Source organism: Protopterus annectens, chromosome 10.part0, assembly GCF_019279795.1.
Source record: "Protopterus annectens isolate FY-2018-M chromosome 10.part0, PAN1.0, whole genome shotgun sequence".
Taxonomy (NCBI): domain Eukaryota; kingdom Metazoa; phylum Chordata; order Ceratodontiformes; family Protopteridae; genus Protopterus; species Protopterus annectens.
In genome coordinates, this window is record NC_056744.1 from 1,660,974,632 (window position 1) to 1,660,996,707 (window position 22,076).

Sequence of the window (22,076 nt, forward strand, 5' to 3'; positions counted from 1 at the left end):
CATGACTGAGTTCTTGTGTTATGTGGTGGATTCTAGCGCCCAACAGGCAGCTTACTGTGATATTTTCCTTGTTCAGTCTGGTGAGTGGGATGTCAGTGTGTCTGACTATGGAGTCACCTATAACAAGTGCGTCTGGCATTGTGTTTGGCCTTAAGGGCTGTGACTGTTTAGCACACTGACTTTGAGAACTATGTGTTGCATGTCTTATGTCTTGAGGTGGCAGTTGCTTGGGTGTCTGCTTTGGAGGTCTCTGTAGTTTTGGTAGATTTTTGATCAGTGCCTCCGAGTATGTCTTTGTGTGTTTATGTGTTTGTTTTGCAGTTGTGATAGTTCTATGTGAAACTGGGTTTGTGGTGTGCGTGGTTTCCTTCTCCTCCTGTCTGGTCTTGCCAGTCCTGAGTTGAAAGAGCTCAGCCTCCAGTTTGGCTATATAGTTGCATCTCTCACATGTATTTGTGTTTTGTAGGAGAAGGAGTGGGTTGTCTGTGTACATGAGGCAATTGTAACATTGCCTCAAGATGCCCAGATTCACCAGCTGAACAGGAGAGGACGCTAGCAACTGACCCTTCAACATGCTAGAAAAAGTGAAAAAGTTTGCTGTGTAACGGAGTCAGAAGGGACCTATAGGGAAATGGGTACTCAAGGGATTCTAGGCTAATGTAGTACTTTGTTTAGTATATAAGTACTTTTACCTATATAAAAATGCTTTAGGAGCAAGTGCTGAGCTTTTTGAGATAGAGAATAGACTGTTTAGATTGCAAGTAGAGAAGTTCTAAGGGAAAAATTGAAGAGCAGACTTTACTGAGCCAGAAATAGTTTAACGGCTGCCCGATGGTGCTCTATGGGCAACTCTGCTAAATCATAGCTGGCGCTAAGCGGGCTATATAGCAGGTGGTTGAAAAGAGCTAGGAATTGACCCAAAATGGCCAATAGACTACAAGTTTCTGGCTGGAACGACTGCTCCAGGGACAAATAGGCTGCTCAGTGCTCCCCACTCCCACTGGTGAACAAAGAAGCTTCCCTTTATCCAAACAAGGATACGGAATAGCACAGGAACCAAGCCAAAGCCCAGAGATCAGCAAACTCTGAAGACTGGACTATTCTAGTTCAGAAGGCGGGAAAATATTTTTTTACAGAAAACAGAGGAAAAACAGACAGTAAATGCTATAAATGCTTTTAAACGGCTAGCACACTTGAGTTTGTTAGCCTACAGGTAAAATTAAGCAACACATAACTTTTTAAAAGTGCAAAACAGTTAATCAAAACAAAAACAGTTTAAATAGAATGCAGAGCTGTATAAACAGGCGAAAATGTCGTCGCTAAGCAGTAAATAATCAAAAAGCCAGAAAAAAATACTTAAATCAGTTATAGCAAATACAGTTATAACAAATGCTCTGAAATATACTGTATATTTCCAAAATGTTTGAGAAGGACAGTCAGAACAGAAGAAGGTTCAGGCGAAAGAGAAAAAAAAAAAAGTTTTGTTTTACATTTTGAAAGGGAAAAAGGGGGAACAGAAGGCCTTATCAAATGTTCTTTCTGTATTAGGCAGAATGAGCTAATGACACTAGACTGGGAGGTGTGTCACAGTAGGGGTGGGCAACTGTAAAGCCACCAAGTATAAGAGCAAGACACCAACAGGAAGGGAGGGTGGGACAAAATAGCCTACAGACAGCAAGCACTAGAGAGACAAATGAAAGTTTTTAAACAGATAAGGATTTGTGAAGATACTGAATAGACAAAGTGCTTTATATATATTACATTTTAAAAACAGTAATCTGTAAAAATAATCAAAAAAAATCAAGATACTTATATTTTGAGCTCAGTTGCGGTCAACAACTTCTCCAGTCTGCACTGTGTGTAAAGACAGAAACCCTATCAATGTTAGGGCTTAAAAACCAGAACAGCTTCTTTTTTTTTTTTTTTTTTACAAGAATTCAAAAGAACCAGCCCCCACTAGCCAAAAGATAATTACACAGAGGAAATGTTTCAGTTTACACAATAGCCTACAGACAGCAAGCACTAGAGACAAATGAAAGTTTTTAAACAGATAAGGATTTGTGAAGATACTGAATAGACAAAGTGCTTTATATATATTAAATTTTAAAAACAGTAATCTGTAAAAATAATCAAAAAAAATCAAGATACTTATATTTTGAGCTCAGTTGCGGTCAACAACTTCTCCAGTCTGCACTGTGTGTAAAGACAGAAACCCATCAAAGTTAGGGCTTAAAAACCAGAACAGCTTCTTCTTTTTTTTTTTTTTTTTTTTTTTTTTTACAAGAACACAAAAGAACCAGCCCCCACTAGCCAAAAGATAATTACACAGAGGAAATGTTTCAGTTTACACAATAGCCTACAGACAGCAAGCACTAGAGAGACAAATGAAAGTTTTTAAACGGATAAGGATTTGTGAAGATACTGAATAGACAAAGTATTATTTATTTATTTTATTTTATTTTACATTTGTTGACCGGGCTAGTCTAGCTGGATACATATCCATTTTCAGTAGAGGCCCGGGGAGAAAAGCTCCAAAACATAATATGCTAAGAGAAATAAAAACAAATATACAGAGAAAAAAGACAGAAAAAAATTGAACATATAGAGAAATATTATTATACTTTTAACATAGGTATAAATGGGTACATCAAATTTCACGTGTGAGTATTTCACGATTCCTAATGCGTGAGGAGGAAGGTTGGGGAGGGTAAGCTAGAGGAGGGAGTATTAGTCTACCAGGGAGTAATAAGTCTAGTGAAGTGTTAGATGGCTAGGTTTAGTCAGGTTTAGGGCAAGGACATAACCAGTGTGATTTCAGGAATTGGCTGAGGTTGATTTTAAATAAGTTAAGCGAGGTTATACTTCTTAAATTGTTTGGAAGAGAATTCCAGGTTTTCCCTATGGAGTTGGCATAGATGGCATCTCCGCCACAGTTCTTAGATATGATGGTTTTTATTTGAACACTATGTGCTGAACGGAGGCAATTAAGGTTTGAGTAGGGTGGAAATACTTTGCTCAGAGCAGGGACTCTGTCAGGTTGGTTAATTATTTTAAATGCTTCCGTGAGTTGGGAGAATTTGAGTAGATTGGGCAGTTCAAGCCAGCCAAGTTTCTTTAGGTTAAGGCAGTGATGGGTGCGGTAGGGAGTTCCAGTTATAAATCTTGCTATGTGATTATAGGCGGCCGGAGAGCATGTTGAGTTCGCTTATTGAGGAAAGATAGGATAGGGAAGCATACATGAGGGTAGAGAGAAGATGAGTTCGAGCAATGGTTAGTTTGGTATGAGGGGTCAGAAAATTCCTAATACGATACATTGACCCGAGTTTTTTGTTAACTGTCCTGATGGTATTGCTAATGTGAGTGTCAAATTTCAGCCTGTGGTCAATAGTTACTCCTAATAGTTTAGTGTTGGGAACAGGCTCTATGATGGTCCCATTGGAGGATTTTACATGGAATGAGAGATTGTTAGGAGATAGGGGTTCATTACCTAGGGGAGTGGCTGCTGGGGAAAAATAGCAGCAGCTTGGTTTTCTTGGGATTAAGTAGTAGTTTCAGTTCATTGAACCAGTTTTCGATTTTCGTGAAACAGGTCTGGGTCTTTATTTGGAGTTGTGAGAGGGAGATGTCAGAGCATATCAGGGTAGAGTCATCTGCATATTGGATGGAGGTAGCTTGGTATAACTAGGTGAAGATGATTGATGAAGACTGAGAAGAGGAGGGACCTAGTATGGAGCCCTGGGGGACGCCAATGGTGTTGGGGAGTAGGCCAGATAGCCTGTTTTGCCATTGAACAGCCTGTTATCTACCAGTGAGGTAGGCTTTGAACCAGTTTAGGGCTGGGTTATCTAGATGTAAGCCTTCCAGGGTTTGGAGCAGTAGCTGGTGGTTGACCATGTCGAAAGCTTTCGATAGGTCCAGAAAGAGAGCAGAGGATATGAGTTTATTATTACGGTTATTATTGATTGAGTCAGTAAAGGAGAGGAGAGCAGTGGTGGTACTGTGATGGGGGCGAAAACCGTGTTGGGAATTTGACAGGAGACTATTAAGGGTAAGGTAGTTCATAAGTTGTCTGTGAACACACCTCTCCAAGATTTTAGCTAGAGGAGACAGGATTGCTATCGGTCTATAGTTGGATGTTTCCGTGGAGGTACCTCCTTTGTGGAGGGATGATGTATGAGATTTTCCAAATAGATGGGATTGTGGCTTCTTTTATCGATCTATTGATCAAGATAGATAAGGGATAGGAGATCGCTTCTGACGCTATCTGAAGGTATTCCGCTGGGAGGTGATCTGCCGCTAGGGTGGTTGGTCTAAGTTTTTTTAGGAGGGAGCAGATGTACTGGGTAGGTACAGGTTCTAATTTAAAGGAAGGTGGAGTTGAGTCACAAGTATAATTGGGTGATGAGGAAGTGTTAGTAATCTGGGTGGCTAGGGACTGTATGGTATCCGTAAAGAAGGAGTTAAAGGCGTTGGCAATTTCAACAGGGTTTTTCCTTATGAGTTTCTCAGGGGTGGGGGTAGTAGATTTCCCAGGATGGAGGAGGTTATTAAATCCAGCCCAGAACTTTTTTGGGTTATTCTGGTGTTTAACCTGGAGGTGGGAGTAATACTGTTTTTTGTCTTGAACAATGGCTGTTTTAGTCGAGTTTCTGAGTTGTTGGAATTTACTGCGGTCAAGGGAGTTTTGGTGGCTCTCCATTGGTTCCAGGCCTGGTCACGGAGTTTAATTTTAGTTTTAGTCTCCTGGTAAGCCAAGGTGCTATCGTTCTTTAGTTCTAATTTTCCGAATGGGGCGTGACGGTCTAGTATATTGAGAAAAGTATTGTTAAAGTATATAACACTCTCCTGTAGGGGTAGGGATTTGAGGATGGACCAGTAACAGGATTTAAGTTCAGCAAGAAAATGTTGTTCGTTAAATTTCTTCTTATTTCTTACAGATCTATATAGAGGGGGGTTAGTTGTTGAGCTTCTGTGTTTGATAATATAGGTGATTAGGTGGTCGCTAAGGTCGTTGGGAAGGGTTCCAGACGTATAGTTTAGTGGATCCTTATTAGTTAGTATCCAGTCAATGGTGCTTTCTTTTGTTGGGCATTTCCTATTCTAGTTGGTGATGCTATATTTTGGGAGAAGCCATATAGGTTGATTGTAAGGGGGTTGATTTTTGCCGTGCAGTGAGACCAGTCAATATTGAAATCCCCAAGTACTATGGTTTCTTGAGGTAATTAGTTGTTAACCAGCTAAGAGTTTGTTCTAATTTTTCTGTGTTTTCCTGGTGGAATGTACATAACAATTAGGTTTATTGATTTTGGGTGTTTAGGCAGAGCTTTAGAGCCATTAGTTCAATATTAAAGGCTTTAGGAGGTTGTGTTGATAACCTGGTGACATTCATTGTATTCCTGTACATAACAGCCATGCCCCCTTTTGTTGCCCCCGTCTAACCTATGGGTATTAAACCCAGGGGGGGTTATCTCAATGTGCTTGGGGGTGGGTTTTTACCAAGTTTCGATAGGCACATAATATCAGGGGAGTGGGTAGCTAAGATCGCATGAAGATGGTGCACTTTGTTATTCAAGCTTCTTAAGTTGAGATGGAATATACGCAGGGAGCCTGTAGAAGTATGGGTAAGTTTGGGGATGTTTGAGTCCAGGATCTTGGTAGGTCCTGGGTTAGTGAATATCTCCGTAGGTGGTAATACATTTCTTTAGGTGGTCTAAGAATCTTTGAAGTTTACAGATCAGTTTGTGATAGGCTCTGTTGGTTGCTATCTTAGAGTGGTAGAGGGTAAGATGCACCATTTTGGAGCTTATCCTGTTGTCAAAGTATGTGGAAGTTAAGATAACTTGGGAGGATGGGATTGGATGGTTGGACGTGTGTCCCTTTGGGAAGGGGATTTCCATTAGAGTTTGATTTTCATATCTAGTTGAGTAGTAGGGAATAAGTAGGAAAATTGCTATGAGAGGGTTAAGCTAGATGTGAGTTTACTCATGATGATCAAAGGAAGAGTAAGACAAGGTGGGAGGGCTAGAAGACTTTCCTTGGTGAAAGAGTGAGGCTGAAAGTATGGGAGGAGTAGTGGCAGATTGAGGCGGTTGTAATTGGTGGAGGGTAGTGGGAGGGGCTATTTGACTGATTAAATGTAGAGGTAGTGGGGGCGGGTGGGATATGGGGGCAGGGTGGGGAGCGGAGGCGAGCCGAGGCAGGGCTGAGCGGGAATATACCAGCCAGGAGTTCTCAGGGTCTTAAAGGCAGTTGGTAGTAGGTAATTTTATATTTCTTTCCCAGCTACTATTTTGCTATAAGTGGAATACCCTTACATATGTTTATGCAGCATATGCTGCTGGAATGGGTGGAGGTACTGACTGGTTCCTGCTAGAGGTACACTTTCCTGGATAAAGTTAGGCTACAGGAAAATAGTGCTTTACCCTGAAATGTCTTTTTCAGAGGGGTCTTGGTTTCCAGATGAGAAAATCAGGTTAGTGCATTCGCACCAGTTTGGAGTCCTTGGGGCAGCGTTAGGGGTCCGGATGCCACGCGGTGTGTGGTAGTGGTGGGGGCTCCTAGGATTAAACAGTATCAACAGTTTAAAATGGCAACAATACAGCTTAGTGATATTTTAGGCAATTTCAGTTGTTTTCAGTGACAAAGGAGCAGTTCACTCTTAAGTAGCTGTCGCTAAAATAATCTAAGCAGATACACTGTAATTTACTGGTAACTGGAGACAATCCTAGAAAACACTCTTATACTAATCAGAATATAATATAGAGGTAGGTAAAGGACGCCGTATTGGTTTCTGCGGCTTCCTGCAGCTTACTAAGTTAGAATAAGCACTGTCTCTATCTACGACTAAGTCGTTTCAGTAAAGGTTTGTTATTAGAGCTAGTAAAAACAGCTGTCCGAGTAATCTGTAGTTTAAAGCTAACAACGATCAGGGAAATCCCTGTCTGCATTCATTAGTAAACAGAAACAGCCACTTCAGAACATGTGCGAGAGCTATCTGGTCGCAGTAACGTACTGAATTGCGTCTAAACAAATATTCAGTAATTTACAGCGGTTATACAAATATGCAGTAGTTTACAGTAAATGCGACCTTTTATTTTGTTATGGAGCACTACTGGGCAAGTCCCTGTCTGCATCCAAAAGTAAATGTACACAGTAGATCAAGTCAAAGCATGTATGAGACACTATGGTCGCAGTAACACATTGATTATTGGCATAAACATAAGCATCCAAAAAGTAGCAACATCAAGGATTTTGTAATTGCACCGTACCTTTCGCTAGGGAGATACGACCCGGTAGGAGTACAGAACAGTACCTCTGGATTCTAGAATTCAAAAATTGGCGGAAAAACACTAGAGCTTTTGAAAACTCGCTGACGTCAGGCTATACCAGCCAGGAGTTCTCAGGGTCTTAAAGGCAGTTGGTAGTAGGTAATTTTATATTTCTTTCCCAGCTACTATTTTGCTATAAGTGGAATACCCTTACATATGTTTATGCAGCATATGCTGCTGGAATGGGTGGAGGTACTGACTGGTTCCTGCTAGAGGTACACTTTCCTGGATAAAGTTAGGCTACAGGAAAATAGTGCTTTACCCTGAAATGTCTTTTCGTAGAGGGGTCTTGGTTTCCAGATGAGAAGATCAGGTTAGTGCATTCGCACCAGTTTGGAGTCCTTGGGGCAGCGTTAGGGGTCCGGATGCCACGCGGTGTGTGGTAGTGGTGGGGGGCTCCCTAGGATTAAACAGTATCAACAGTTTAAAATGGCAACAATACAGCTTAGTGATATTTTAGGCAATTTCAGTTGTTTTCAGTGACAAAGGAGCAGTTCACTCAAGTAGCTGTCGCTAAAATAATCTAAGCAGATACACTGTAATTTACTGGTAACTGGAGACAATCCTAGAAAACACTCTTATACTAATCAGAATATAATATAGAGGTAGGTAAAGGACGCCGTATTGGTTTCTGCGGCTTCCTGCAGCTTACTAAGTTAGAATAAGCACTGTCTCTATCTACGACTAAGTCGTTTCAGTAAAGGTTTGTTGTTAGAGCTAGTAAAAACAGCTGTCCGAGTAATCTGTAGTTTAAAGCTAACAACGATCAGGGAAATCCCTGTCTGCATTCATTAGTAAACAGAAACAGCCACTTCAGAACATGTGCGAGAGCTATCTGGTCGCAGTAACGTACTGAATTGCGTCTAAACAAATATTCAGTAATTTACAGCGGTTATACAAATATGCAGTAGTTTACAGTAAATGCGACCTTTTATTTTGTTATGGAGCACTACTGGGCAAGTCCCTGTCTGCATCCAAAAGTAAATGTACACAGTAGATCAAGTCAAAGCATGTATGAGACACTATGGTCGCAGTAACACATTGATTATTGGCATAAACATAAGCATCCAAAAGTAGCAACATCAAGGATTTTGTAATTGCACCGTACCTTTCGCTAGGGAGATACGACCCGGTAGGAGTACAGAACAGTACCTCTGGATTCTAGAATTCAAAAATTGGCGGAAAAACACTAGAGCTTTTGAAAACTCGCTGACGTCAGGCTATACCAGCCAGGAGTTCTCAGGGTCTTAAAGGCAGTTGGTAGTAGGTAATTTTATATTTCTTTCCCAGCTACTATTTTGCTATAAGTGGAATACCCTTACATATGTTTATGCAGCATATGCTGCTGGAATGGGTGGAGGTACTGACTGGTTCCTGCTAGAGGTACACTTTCCTGGATAAAGTTAGGCTACAGGAAAATAGTGCTTTACCCTGAAATGTCTTTTCGTAGAGGGGTCTTGGTTTCCAGATGAGAAGATCAGGTTAGTGCATTCGCACCAGTTTGGAGTCCTTGGGGCAGCGTTAGGGGTCCGGATGCCCTTGTGTGGTAGTGGTGGGGGGCTCCCCTGAAATGTCTTTTCGTAGAGGGGTCTTGGTTTCCAGATGAGAAGATCAGGTTAGTGCATTCGCACCAGTTTGGAGTCCTTGGGGCAGCGTTAGGGGTCCGGATGCCACGCGGTGTGTGGTAGTGGTGGGGGGCTCCCCTGAAATGTCTTTTCGTAGAGGGGTCTTGGTTTCCAGATGAGAAGATCAGGTTAGTGCATTCGCACCAGTTTGGAGTCCTTGGGGCAGCGTTAGGGGTCCGGATGCCACGCGGTGTGTGGTAGTGGTGGGGGGCTCCTGAAATGTCTTTTCGTAGAGGGGTCTTGGTTTCCAGATGAGAAGATCAGGTTAGTGCATTCGCACCAGTTTGGAGTCCTTGGGGCAGCGTTAGGGGTCCGGATGCCACGCGGTGTGTGGTAGTGGTGGGGGGCTCCCTTTCGCTAGGGAGATATGACCCGGTAGGAGTACAGAACAGTACCTCTGGATTCTATCTATTTATATATATAAAATTTTAAAAACAGTAATCTGTAAAAATAATCAAAAAAAAAAAAAAATCAAGATACTTGTATTTTGAACTCAGTTGCGGTCAACAACTTCTCCAGTCCGCACTGTGTGTAAAGACAGAAACCCTATCCAAGTTAGGGCTTAAAAACCAGAACAGCTTCTTCTTTTTTTTTTTTACAAGAACACAAAAGAACCAGCCCTCACTAGCCAAAAGATAATTACACAGAGGAAATGTTTCAGTTTACACAATAACCTACAGACAGCAAGCACTAGAGAGACAAATGAAAGTTTTTAAACAGATAAGGATTTGTGAAGATACTGAATAGACAAAGTGCTTTATATATATTAAATTTTAAAAACAGTAATCTGTAAAAATAATCAAAAAAAAAAATCAAGATACGTATATTTTGAGCTCAGTTGCGGTCAACAACTTCTCCAATCGCAGCTCTCATGCACACTCCCTGCCGGCTGTTCCTGGATCGCACGGCAGACATATTGCCTGTTTGATGTCATACACTACTCTATAACTCCGTGCAAGCTTTTGAGAATCTGGGGGTCTGTTTTTTCAGTTAGCGTTTGCTAGATTTTATTTCCTGTTAGAATCCTGCATAGACAGTAATTGCAGTCGGGGGTAGTCTCATTCATTGGTATCCTGTTAATGCATATTTAAGTGGTACATTTTGGGATATTGTCTGCTTAAAACCTGAGCTTTGGCCGGCTAAGTTCTAGCTGTATTCAACTGGACGTGTAAGAGAATGTAAGTACCTTTTATCTGCACTTTTTTCAAATAATACAGCATTTTAATTGATTTATTTGTGTTGCATTGAATATTAACTGAACTGGAAGTTTTGACTCTGTTTTTTCATTTAGTTCCCCACCCACCCTCCCTGGATTAGTTTTGGTGTTAATCTTGGTGACTTTGAAACTGCCTGCCCCACTTGTAAATTTGTGTTTGGATACTCCATCTGGGTGGGCCCATTTCATTTGCTCACTCACCTGAGTGCAGTGAGATTATATTCTGATTTCAGGCACTCCTACTGTGTACAAAGATAGCATCTGGGAAAGAAAAAAAATTAAGCTTGTTTCCTGCCTTTCCTGTAAGTGGTCTAGACTGTTTGTAGGTTTCTGAGCCCCCAAGCCTTTCTGTGTTGGAGGCAAGCCTTCTAGCTTAATTTTGTTTCTTAGAATTAGCCAGTTTTCTAGTTTCAGCACTCAAATCTGTTTCTTTGAACTCCGTACTTGTTCAGAAGTCATTGTAAGCACTAAAAAAGTTGCAAATTACTACAGCACTCAACTTTCCTCACTTGTCTAGAGGAAAGCAGTGTCTAGTACTTAATATATAAGCACCTATCCAGGCATGTCTAAAGGTCAGCTCCTGGTGATTTATCCTGTCTATCTGATGAATCTGGGCATCTTGGGACAATGCAGCAATTGCCTCATGTACACAGAAAACCCTCTGCTCCTACCATCCAACACTGCAACCTGTGAGAGATGCACTTATATAGCCAAACTGGAAGCAAAGCTCTCTTCACCCAAGACTGGACTAGACAGTCAAGAGGAGAAGGTAAACACTTGCACCACACCCACACTCATCACATAGTCTCTTAAAACCAACACCACCAAAACACACACATAGAAACACAAAACACACACCTACATTCATGGAGGCTCTCAATAAAAACCTGCCCAAGCATCAGGGACCTCCAAAGCAGAACTGCAAGCAAACTCCACCCCCCAACACAACCCAAATGACACATAGCCCACAAACTCAGTGTGCCACTCGACCACAGCCCATAAGGCATAACAATGTACCCAACACACTCTAGTCATAGGTGACTCTATAGTCAGGCACACGGATGCTCCACTCACCAGGCCAAACAAGGAGAAAGTTGCTGTCAGCTGGCTGTCCGTTGCCAGGATCCTCCACATAATGCACACACTCAGGTCACTCCACAACAAGTACAGATATAACACAATCATTGTCCATGTTGGTGTGAATGAGCTGAGACATACCTCCCTGTACTACATGAAAAGAGACATGGAGGAGCTGTCTGATCTTGTAGCCCAGGCAGGTATGACCCTAGCCCTGAGTAGCATCCTGCCATCACCCAGAATGATACTACAATACAAGGACAAAATGACTGATTTCAACAATTAGCTAAGCTTCTGCTGCCATTCTAAGGGGATCCAGTATTTGTCTGCCTGGGATGACACGATCGACAGACCATGATGCTTTGCCAGAGATGGCCTGCACCTGTCGCCCTTGGGATTCCAGATACTGGCAAAGGCTGTTGCCACTCCTATAGTGCCTTTTTTAGGCAAGGTTCAAATGACAATTTCACCACTGTAACAGGTACAAGCAAGCAAAATCTGGGGGTAATGCTACTCAATGCTAAAAGTCTAAACCTCAAAATGCACTCACTTGAGGCACTCCTTAAAATGGAGAACATAAACATCTGTGCAGTGACAGAGACCTGGTTCAAAGCTCCAGAGAGTGCCCCTGCATTACCAGGCTATAATTCATACCACACCTTTCGGCCACCTAACCAAGAACGAAGCACTAAAGGTGGAGGCATGTCCATATTCATTAAGGATATCCACACCTCCAGGCTAGTTGCACAGCATAATGCATCCGATATTATCCAAGTGCAACTAACTCTGGGCAAAACTGCAATCCAGATTGTAGTTTGCTACAGACCCCCCACCATGCCCCAGGATTCTCACTCCTCATTTCTTGATACACAGGAAAGTATTAGGGTACAACCCAACACCCTAATAATGGGTGATTCAACTACCTCACCATTAACTGGGGAAACTACTCATGTACCAACTCTTTTGCTCAATGTTTTCTGGAATTCATAAATTCCAACTCCTTGGATCAACTTATTCACACCCCCATCAGGGGCAGCAATATCCTAGACCTGGTCATTACCAACATGGGCAACCGGTATTTTACACCAGAGGTCAATTCCTCATTGGTCAGATCTGACCACAAGCTAATCGCCCTAGACATCCACATCCCTCCCCCACCCCAATTAGGGAAACCACCATAAAAAACTTCTCCAAAGCCAACTTCACACTTCTTAAGACAGAAGTGGCAAACTTCATGACACCCATGCAGACTGACAATAGAGGTATGACTGCTGAATACTACACAAATGCACTTTATAAGCACGAGCACGAGTGCATGGATCATGCTATCTCTAATGGAACCAAGATGCTATCCTCCAAAAAAAGGAAACCAATCTGGTGGTCCTCTGCCATAAACAAACTCTACAATAGAAGAAAGAAACTGTTGCAAAAAAGAGTAAAATCCCATGACTGGAGGAACTCCCTGGTCAACCTCAGTAAGAAGCTGAGATCCCTCATAAAATCCTCCAAAGCTAGTTAGGGAAAGAAAATTGCCAGTGACTCTAAGGACAACCACAAAGCATTTTATAGCTATGTCAATAATCTCAATGGCAACACTCAGATCTGCTCTGAGTTACAGCACAATGGTACTAAATATACAGAACCAACTGATATTGCCAACATCCTGGCAGATAAGTTCAGTGCTAACTTTACCCCCTTTTCACCCCCTAGAGGGCCCATCTCTATACCGGAAGAATGCAAAGTTCCTGTTATCATGGCTGCACAGGTAAAAAAGCACACTGTCCAAAGCCAAGAACACAGCATCCATGGGACCTGACAATATCCCAGGCTGTGTTCTACATGAACTACAGAATGAACTGGCACCCTACCTAAGTACCATGTTCAATCATAGCCTCACCTCAGGCTTTGTGCCCACTGAATGGCGCACCACGACTGTTATCCCACTCCACAAAGGGGAGCCATGACGGACCCCAGGAACTACCGCCCCATTAGCCTGACGAGCCTGGTCTGCAAGGCTATGGAACATATCATCATGGAACTCATAAACAAAGACATTGGTAATCTCCAAACTCTGGACCCTACCCAGTTCGGGTTTGTAAAAGGCAGATCATGTCTCCTAAACCTGATTGACTTCTTTGAAACAGTCACCAAAGCCATAGATGAGGGTAAGGTGGCTCACACAGCTTATCTAGATCTTGCCAAGGCTTTCAACACCATCCCCCACTCTGGAATTATAGATAAGCTCACTAAACTAGGTATAAATCCCTATGTCACAAGATGGGTTGCCAACTGGCACATGGACAGAACCCACCTTGTGAAAGTAGCAGACTCCAAATCCGACTACAGACCAGTGACAAGTGGAGTACCACAGGGTTCAGTCCTGGGTCCTCTCCTGTTTGGTATCTGCTTCTCTGAAGTACAGGCTAAAACAGAAGGTCTTTGACTAACAAAGTTTGCAGATGACTGCAAACTAGGAGCCATAATCGAAACTCCTAACAATGTGGACATCCTACAAAAAGGCCTCACTGAGACAGGTGCCTGGTGTCAAAGCCATGGCCTGAAGCACAGTGCCAAAAAGTGTATTGTCATCCCCTTTGGTAAAAACTCTGTACCCATGAACTACCACATAAGTGGTAGTCTAAAGCTGAAAGTGTGATAAGAGATCTTGGGACACAGGTGGACAGTAATCTCTCCTTTCATAATCACATCACCACAGTGGTCAGGAAATCCTTCTACGTGGCTCACCTCATCACAAAAGGTTTCTTATCCAGAAAAAAAGAGGTCAATGTTCCCCTCTACTCATCGCTCATTAGACCCATTATGGAGTACAACGCCCCTTTTGGTATGTACCTCATAAGACATCTACAACAACTGGAAAGGCCACAGAAATACCTCACAAAGAGGATTACAGGCCTCAAACAGATGCCCCACGCAGACCATCTCAAAACACTCCAGCTTTACTCCATCACATATCGCCTACTCAGAGGCGATCTCTGCCTAACATACAAAGCTATGTCAAACCCAGAGCTGTTGGACATGCTCCAGTTAAAGAAATCCCAGTCCCTCTGTGCTACACGCTCTAGGGACCTAAACCTTGTCACAACAATAAACAGAACATGCTGGAGGGATAGATTCCTGTCCCAGAGACTTCCCATACTCTGGAACAGACTACCTATCTATGTCAAACAGAGCTCCTCATTAGCACTCTTCAAGAAAAATCTTGATGATTGGATGGGAAATGGGAAATTCACCCCAGAGATCACTTCTGCGGCTCTGCTCGACAGGGGCACAGGAAAATAATTTTCTTGGGTGGTGAAAGCCTGGGTACCTTTTTGGCTAGGCTTATATAGGCCCTAGGGCCAATAGCCTAGTACCTACTTATGATCCTGTGAAGGAGATAGAGGATTCGAGAGAGGGGGAGAATAAGGGAGAGAGAGAGAGGGTATGAAAGAGAGAATAAGAATAAATGAAAGAGAATGATATGCTGCTGGATAATCATCTTGTTTGTAGATACATTTTTCTGTGTGTGTTTTTTTGGGCGGGGGAGTTATGTTGTTACAGAAAAAGTTAATGCTTTTATCTTTTGGAATCAAAGTACATAATTATATCTGGAAGAGTTGATAAGTAATGTACATACATCCTAACAGTTGTATTAAAATTGTAGTTATTTTTAAAAAATGAATATTATTTCTGTCTCTCTTGCCGATTTGTATTAATTTAATGATTTTCACCAGTGAGTGTTTTGGTAAATTTACTTGTATACTTGTGTCTCACTGGTGTGCATGTTTACTTCAAAGTGCCTACATCTACATGATATACATGTCCTCTGGATTGCACTGCTTTATAGCAACTGGGAGGTGAAAAAGAAAACACTAACCCTTGTCTGTAACATAAACCAAGTGTCATTTATTGGATTCTTCGTGATACCAGACAGTTGCACAGAATTCAGGTGAGCCAGGTTTCAGTTCCTAGATGAGGGTCACTGTTTTCCCGTCATGTTTCAGATGTTAAAAAAACACAATGCCACACAGTGGCTTTGCACTGCTTTGAGGTGTGTGTGTGTGTGTGTGTGTGTGTGTGTGTACATGCATGTCTGTGGTACTTTGTGGGGGGGGGGCAGTTGTTTACTTACAGAAGGAATGTCTGAATTTGTCTATATAGCATTCTGCAGTGTATTTGCTTGTTGGGAAATTTACGTTGAATTTTTGTCCAAGTATGTTCATTGTGCGCAAGTCGTTGCCTACACTTTTTTTTAAATTTATAAATGTCAGCTTTTGGGACTGTGCAGTATTTGTAGTTAGTTCTGGAAAATTTGCCAATTTAAGCAGTTTTTGATTTGCCTTTGTGATTATGATAAGTTTTGAAAGCAAAATCGTCAAGTACTGTTATTTATGTTACATGTCGTGCTAATTTTGACATTCCACAATTTGTTTTTATTTTTTTGTTTAATTTGTCTGTCTTTCCAGTACTTGTATTCATAAGTGCAGATTTTAGTACTATCACAGAGCTCATTGTATCCTGAAGAGACTTATTGGGGTAATTTTAGGGTAGTATCACAGTCATCTTTTTTGTATAAACCACACTGATCTTACCAAAGCTTGGCAGCCACACTATTGAGATTTCAGTGTATATGCTTCCATCTACCTCCAGTCAAGCTAGATAGGTATTCCACATTGTTGAGCTACCCTTTTTATTGTTATTTGAAAGGGTCACTGTTATATTCCTGCATTAGCTACTGAGTTTCTGCACTTTTGCATACTTTAATATCATTTAGAAAGACAGTCACTCCTGGGAATTACCACATAGAGACCATACATCCCTAAGAGTAGACCCAGTGATTAGGAACTTGTTAACATGTGTGGATAGTTACTTGGCCTTTGACCATTTCTCCTGTTGTAACCAATTCATTCAATATTGAGTGACTTATATGCAAGGGTATAACATCTAGTCCAAAGACAAAATTGTTCCACTGTACTCATCCCTTGTTAAGCCGATCCTTGAGTACAATGCTCCCTTTTGATATATACCTAACCAAGCATTTACAGCAACTGGGTCAACCCCAGACATTCCTTACAAAAAGAATACTGGGCATGAACCACACAAAATATGCCTTATCAGACTGCTGAGACGTGATCTATGCTTGGCTTATAAGTGCTACATATCCTTTACCCTATTCCCACGCAACCAAGACGAACAATGGATGGGGAATCGGAAATTTTATCCTAGACTACCACCCATGTCTCCATTCAATGGAGGCAGTTTATTAATGCTTGGCCTCCTAAAACCAAACAATATGCTTCTGAGTAATTTGTATTATCCTTTATATATGAGAAAACCTGAATAGTCTTAAAAGCCTCCAGGGGCTGTTAGTCTAGTAATGTTGATGAACCAATGAGCTTCATTAACTTTCTATAGGCAGTCTGTTTGTAGGTAGAGATTCACTGCATTTTATGTTGTCTGTATAAACACTGGAAAAGCAGACATCAACAGTTTCAGCCATTTAAGAAGGTATTGAACCTTTGCTCTAGATGATTGCCACTGTTTAAGTGACACCCCGACACCATGTGCACAAATGGGGGGAGAAAGCGGTTGCTGATGGATGTTTGAATGAAATAAATGTACTACTGCAAAGATGAATTTGTGGTTCCCCCCCCCCCATTCATTCTGATAATGTTTGAACAGAATAGCAGCAGTATTTTGTTTTATGGGATGTGAAAGAGCATTCGAAAGAAGTGGAATTCCCTGTGATATACATCTATCACTCCAACATGTTCTATTTATGTTGCAGAACAGAGTTAAGATCTCTTGAATAGGTGTTAATGCCAGTATTTGACTTGAGGATGTGCAGTAGGTTTGAGACAATAAGATCTGTTGAGGCCCTGTATGTGAGGTTGAGGTCATCCCTTAGCAATCGGTATAATTCTGGGAATAAAGAGCAGGTTTTGAGACTATCAGTGCAAGTCTTATGATTTAGACTCTTGCCTTTCTTTGTGAGAAATTACTGTGGGCATTCAAGTTGTGTCTCAAGTGTTTTGACAAGTACACACCAAACTGGGCATGTTTTTCTATGATTAGTCTAATAAGTGCTAAATACAGTAGAATGTTTGCATCTCTGGACTTGGAAGCCATAACCCTAGTAATAAGCTGTGCAATAGTATATACATAGTGATTGAGGTACAGTTCCTCATCTGCATAGGTTCCCAGGTCCCTAACTACTGTATTGAGTTTCAGGGATCTGTTGTCATTGTAATAGCTGCAGGGGACTTCATGCTCACAATGGATACTGTTAAATGTTTCGGCAATTTGTTTTAGTCTATGGTTTTGACACCAGCTATTGTATGTGAAAGGACCTCTTGGAGGATCTTGGTGTCTTCTGGAGAGTTTTTTTAATGGCATATAGTTTACAGTCCTCGGTAAACTTGGCGAGTCATAAACCCTAAATGTTGCCTTTGATTTCCAGGAAGTAAATGCCAAAGAGGAGTGGACCAAGGACTAATCCCTGTGGTGCTATAGGGCTTAATGATATTTATGAGTGAGGAGGTATCCTCAGAGTGGTACAAAGTTTTTGAGTGCTATTTGGAGTTGATTGAATTAGACTGGGCAGTTCTAGCCACTCTAGTTGTTTCAGGTTCTGGCAGTGGTGGGTTCTGTAAGTGGAGCCAGTGACAAATCTGGCAATATGGTTGTCGATATGGGAGAACTTGCCTAATTCCAATTTTGTTGAGGTTTGAGAGTACCAGAGAGGCATATAGTAGACTAGAGAGTAGGTGTGACTGGGCAATTGCAGTCCTAGCCAGTGGGGTTAAAAATGTTTTGTTTCTATACAGTGACCCAAGATTCTTATTGATGGTCTGTATGGTTTTGTTGACCTGTAGGTCAAATTTAAGATTATTGTCTATGACAACCCCTAGAAGTTTAGTGTGTTGATCTGTGGAGATAGTGGTACCATTGTTTGGCTTGACAGAGAAAGAAAGTGTGGCAGATTTGCTGGTGGGGCTGAAGAGTAGAAGTTTAGATGTTCATCGTGTTTCACTATTGCAGTCATGACTGTAGGGTTCTCCCCTGCCGGCAGGCAGTCCTCGGTCGGCCAGAATCCCAAAGTCTGGGTCCGGCGTCAGCTGCTCAGCCATGCTCCCTGACGTCAGAGCGCCAGGAGTACAAAGCTGACAGCCGACGCCATGTTCTCAAGTCTTTCTTGCCGTGTGGTGATAGCAGTTCGCAAGTGCCGGTCGGCTGACTCCTGACAATTTTTTCTAAACGTACTTCAGTTCCGAAGACTTTCTTCTCCTACTCAAAGCTAAGTACCCCATTGGGGAAACTTTTTTCTTGCTCCAGTCTGATGTCAGAAAAAGTTAATAATTGTATTTCATGTGGGAAGCAAATACCTCATAAGGATTTTCATTCTTACTGTATTCCTTGCTTAGGCCCTGACCACGACGTAGCTAGTTGTCGGTTTTGTGCTAGATTCAATCAACGTACAATTAAACGAAGGTATGATTTTGCATTTCATTACTTCGGTAGGCGTTTTAATTACAAAATGTCGTCTGATAAGGTTCCTGCTACCAGAGTTCACAAATGACACAAGGATAAAGACAGGCCTCCGAGGTCCAAATCAGACGATATTGTACAAGCAGAGCCAGCTTCAGGTTCGGCCATCGTCAGTGAGGTGCTTTTGCAGCCCCTGTCATCGGCCATTTTGGAACCGATGGCCGAAACGGACTCCCACGAGGAGCCATCTAGGCCTTTGAATATTTCTGTTGCAGGATCTTCAGACAGTGCTGCTTTGGATGGGTCTGGAGCTGCTGTGCAGGTACCAGCTTCCGAAGGGGTTTTCAGGCCTACTTGGCTTCTAATAAAGGCAAAGCCAAAGACAAAGGCAAAGACTCCTTCCAAATCAAAGACTGCAGCCCAGGCCTCTTCTGATCCGACACACAAGTCTCAGAAACAGTTACTCAAGATGGCTGAAGACTTACTATGATTAGGGGTTCACATCCCCCTCCAGATAAAAGGCCAAGGCAGGAAGTGTATTATGACTCCTCTGATCAGGCTTCTGTTTCTTCAGTTTCTTCTTCTGACCAGGAATATTCTTTCCCTCCTTATGAGGATTCTGATGATGAGGAATCCATTCCTTCAGCTTCTCCCCCTGAGGATTTCTCTTTTGGGGAAACTTTGCATGAAATGAGGGAACATTTTCACTGGGAAGGACAGGAGTACTCGGAATCTAAGAAAAGACTTAGGGACTTTCTTCTTCTTCCCCAACATAGACCCCTGGCTATTCCTCCTATTTTGGATATTGTGAATGCTGCTTTTTCGGAGGCTAACTTAACTCCTGACTCTTTTCCTCCAGCTCCTGTTAAGCCAGACAGATATTATAGGGTTCCTGATTCCCACCAGTTTTTATACAAGAATCCTACTGCTGATTCTGAAACCATTTCTCAGGGTCCTAAGGGGGTTAAGGCCGCTTCTGCTAAAAACCCCATTCCCACTGAGAAGGATTCCAGATCTTTAGAAAGATGGGGCAAAAAAGTGTACAATTCTGCTACTTTATCTATTAGGGCTTTAAACTGTCCGTTTCGTATGCTGAAATACCAGCAATTTCTTCTGTCTGTTTTAAAACAAAAGTTAACTTCCATTTCCACCTGTGCAGATGATAAGGAATTACATGACTTACTGCATGCCACTGAACAAGTTGGGAAGCATGGTTTACACAGTGGATTTGATGCCTTGGAGGCTTCTTGTAGGGCTGCTGCCTCTGGTACAGTCATTAGAAGGCATGCATGGTTAAAGGAACAAAACTTGCCAGATCAAGTAAAAGCTAAATTATTGGATGCTCCTGTTCAGCATAATGTTTTGTTTGGATCTAAAGCTGAAGAGGTGATAAAGAAGATGGAGGACAAGGCAAAATCCATGCAAACGGTTAAAGATTTCTTACAACTACAGCCACCCAGATTTAGTAGGAATTGGCCTACTAAAAATTGGTCCTTTCCCAATTCTGACAGGCCTCAGAGGGATAGGTACAGACGCTCCCGAGGAAGGCCTCAAATGCAGGCCTCTTATAGACCAAGACAGTGGACTGCTTCTACCCCTAGGGGAGGAGAGGACAGGTCGCAAGCTCATAGAAAACAGACTCAATGACTCCTTCTGTTGGGCTGCAGGAACTTCTTGCCTGGAAGCCCCTCTTGGAGGAAAACTTTCTCTTTTTCACCTAAATTGGACTCGTATAACCCAAGACAAGTGGCTTCTGGATGTGGTTTCAAGAGGTTACAAATTCCATTTTCATACCCTACCAAGACCAAGCGGATGGCCGGATCTTCCAAAACATCAATGGTTAGAGGCCTTAAACCAGGTGGAAGCTCTCATGGCTATGAAAGCCATAGAACTGGTTCCACTTTCAGAGATGGGACAAGGTTTTTACTCAAGGCTCTTTCTAGTCCCCAGAAAGCAAAATTCATGGAGACCCATTCTGGATCCGTCAGTCCTGAACACTTTTCTCAAGATACCATAATTCAAGATGCTTACTCTACAGCAGCTACTTCCAATGCTGACCAAAAATGCATGGATGGTAACTTTGGATTTAAAGGAGGCATATTTACACATTCACATCAGGCAGGAATGCAGACAATACCTCAGGTTCAAGGCCGGATCAAGGCACTATCCATTCTCTGCACTGCCCTTTGGATTGTCTGCTGCGCCCAGGGTCTTCACCAAATGCCTGGCTCCAGTAGTAGCTTATTGCAGACTCCAGGGAATTCAAATTTACCCTTATCTGGACGACTGTCTTATTCAGGCAGACAGCAAGGATGTCTTACTCCAGCATCTAGAATTTGTTCAGAATCTTCTCAAGTTCTTGGGATTCACTGTAAACATAAAAAAGTCAAATTTGACACCCTCACAACAGATAACTTTTCTGGGTGCTCTTCTCAACACAACAACCCAGATGGCATTTCTGACATATGAAAAACAATTACAGCTGGCTTCAACTTTCCAAACCTTGGCAACATTAACTCAGCTATCTGCAAGGAAATTCCTGCAGGCTTTGGGTTACATGGCCTCCTGCATCCTTCTCGTACCATATGCAAGACTACATATGAGGAAAATACAGTGGTACCTAAAAAGTGTATGGTCTCAGCATTGCCACAGTTTGGACATACAGATTACTGTCTTGCCTTGTCTTCAAAAGGAATTCCTTTGGTGGTCCAAGGCATGTACTCTAAACAAAGGAAAACCCTTCAGTCTGCCTCCAGCCACTCAGATACTAACCACGGACGCCTCAGATTATGCATGGGGAGCCCATTTCCAGGGCAACTGTCTGCAGGGCCTTTGGACAAAGGATCAGAAGCTCCTGCATATCAATTTAAAGGAAATGTTAGCCGTTCAGAAGGCTCTATTGGCCTTCAGGAATCTTCTACATCCAGGACAACTTCTGATATGAACAGACAACACCACAGTTATGTGGTACATAAACAAGCAAGGGGGATCTCATTCCCATCCCCTTTGCAGACTAGCCATGAATCTATGGAACACAGCTCTAGCTTGCAAACTGGACCTTCAAGCTCAGTTTCTACCAGGGAAGCAAAACTTCCTGGCAGACAGTCTGAGCAGAAACCTGTCGGACCCACACGAATGGATGCTGGACACCAAAATATTCAAGATGATTTTTTGCACCAGGACATTCCACGAACTAGCTTGGAAAGTGGATGCACTATCATTCAGTTGGAGAAACCTCTCTGGGTATGCCTTCCTGCCTCTACCTCTTCTTCCATGGGTGTTATTAAAGATCAAACAGGACAAGCCCAAGATGATAATCTTGCTGGCCCCAAATTGGCCTTG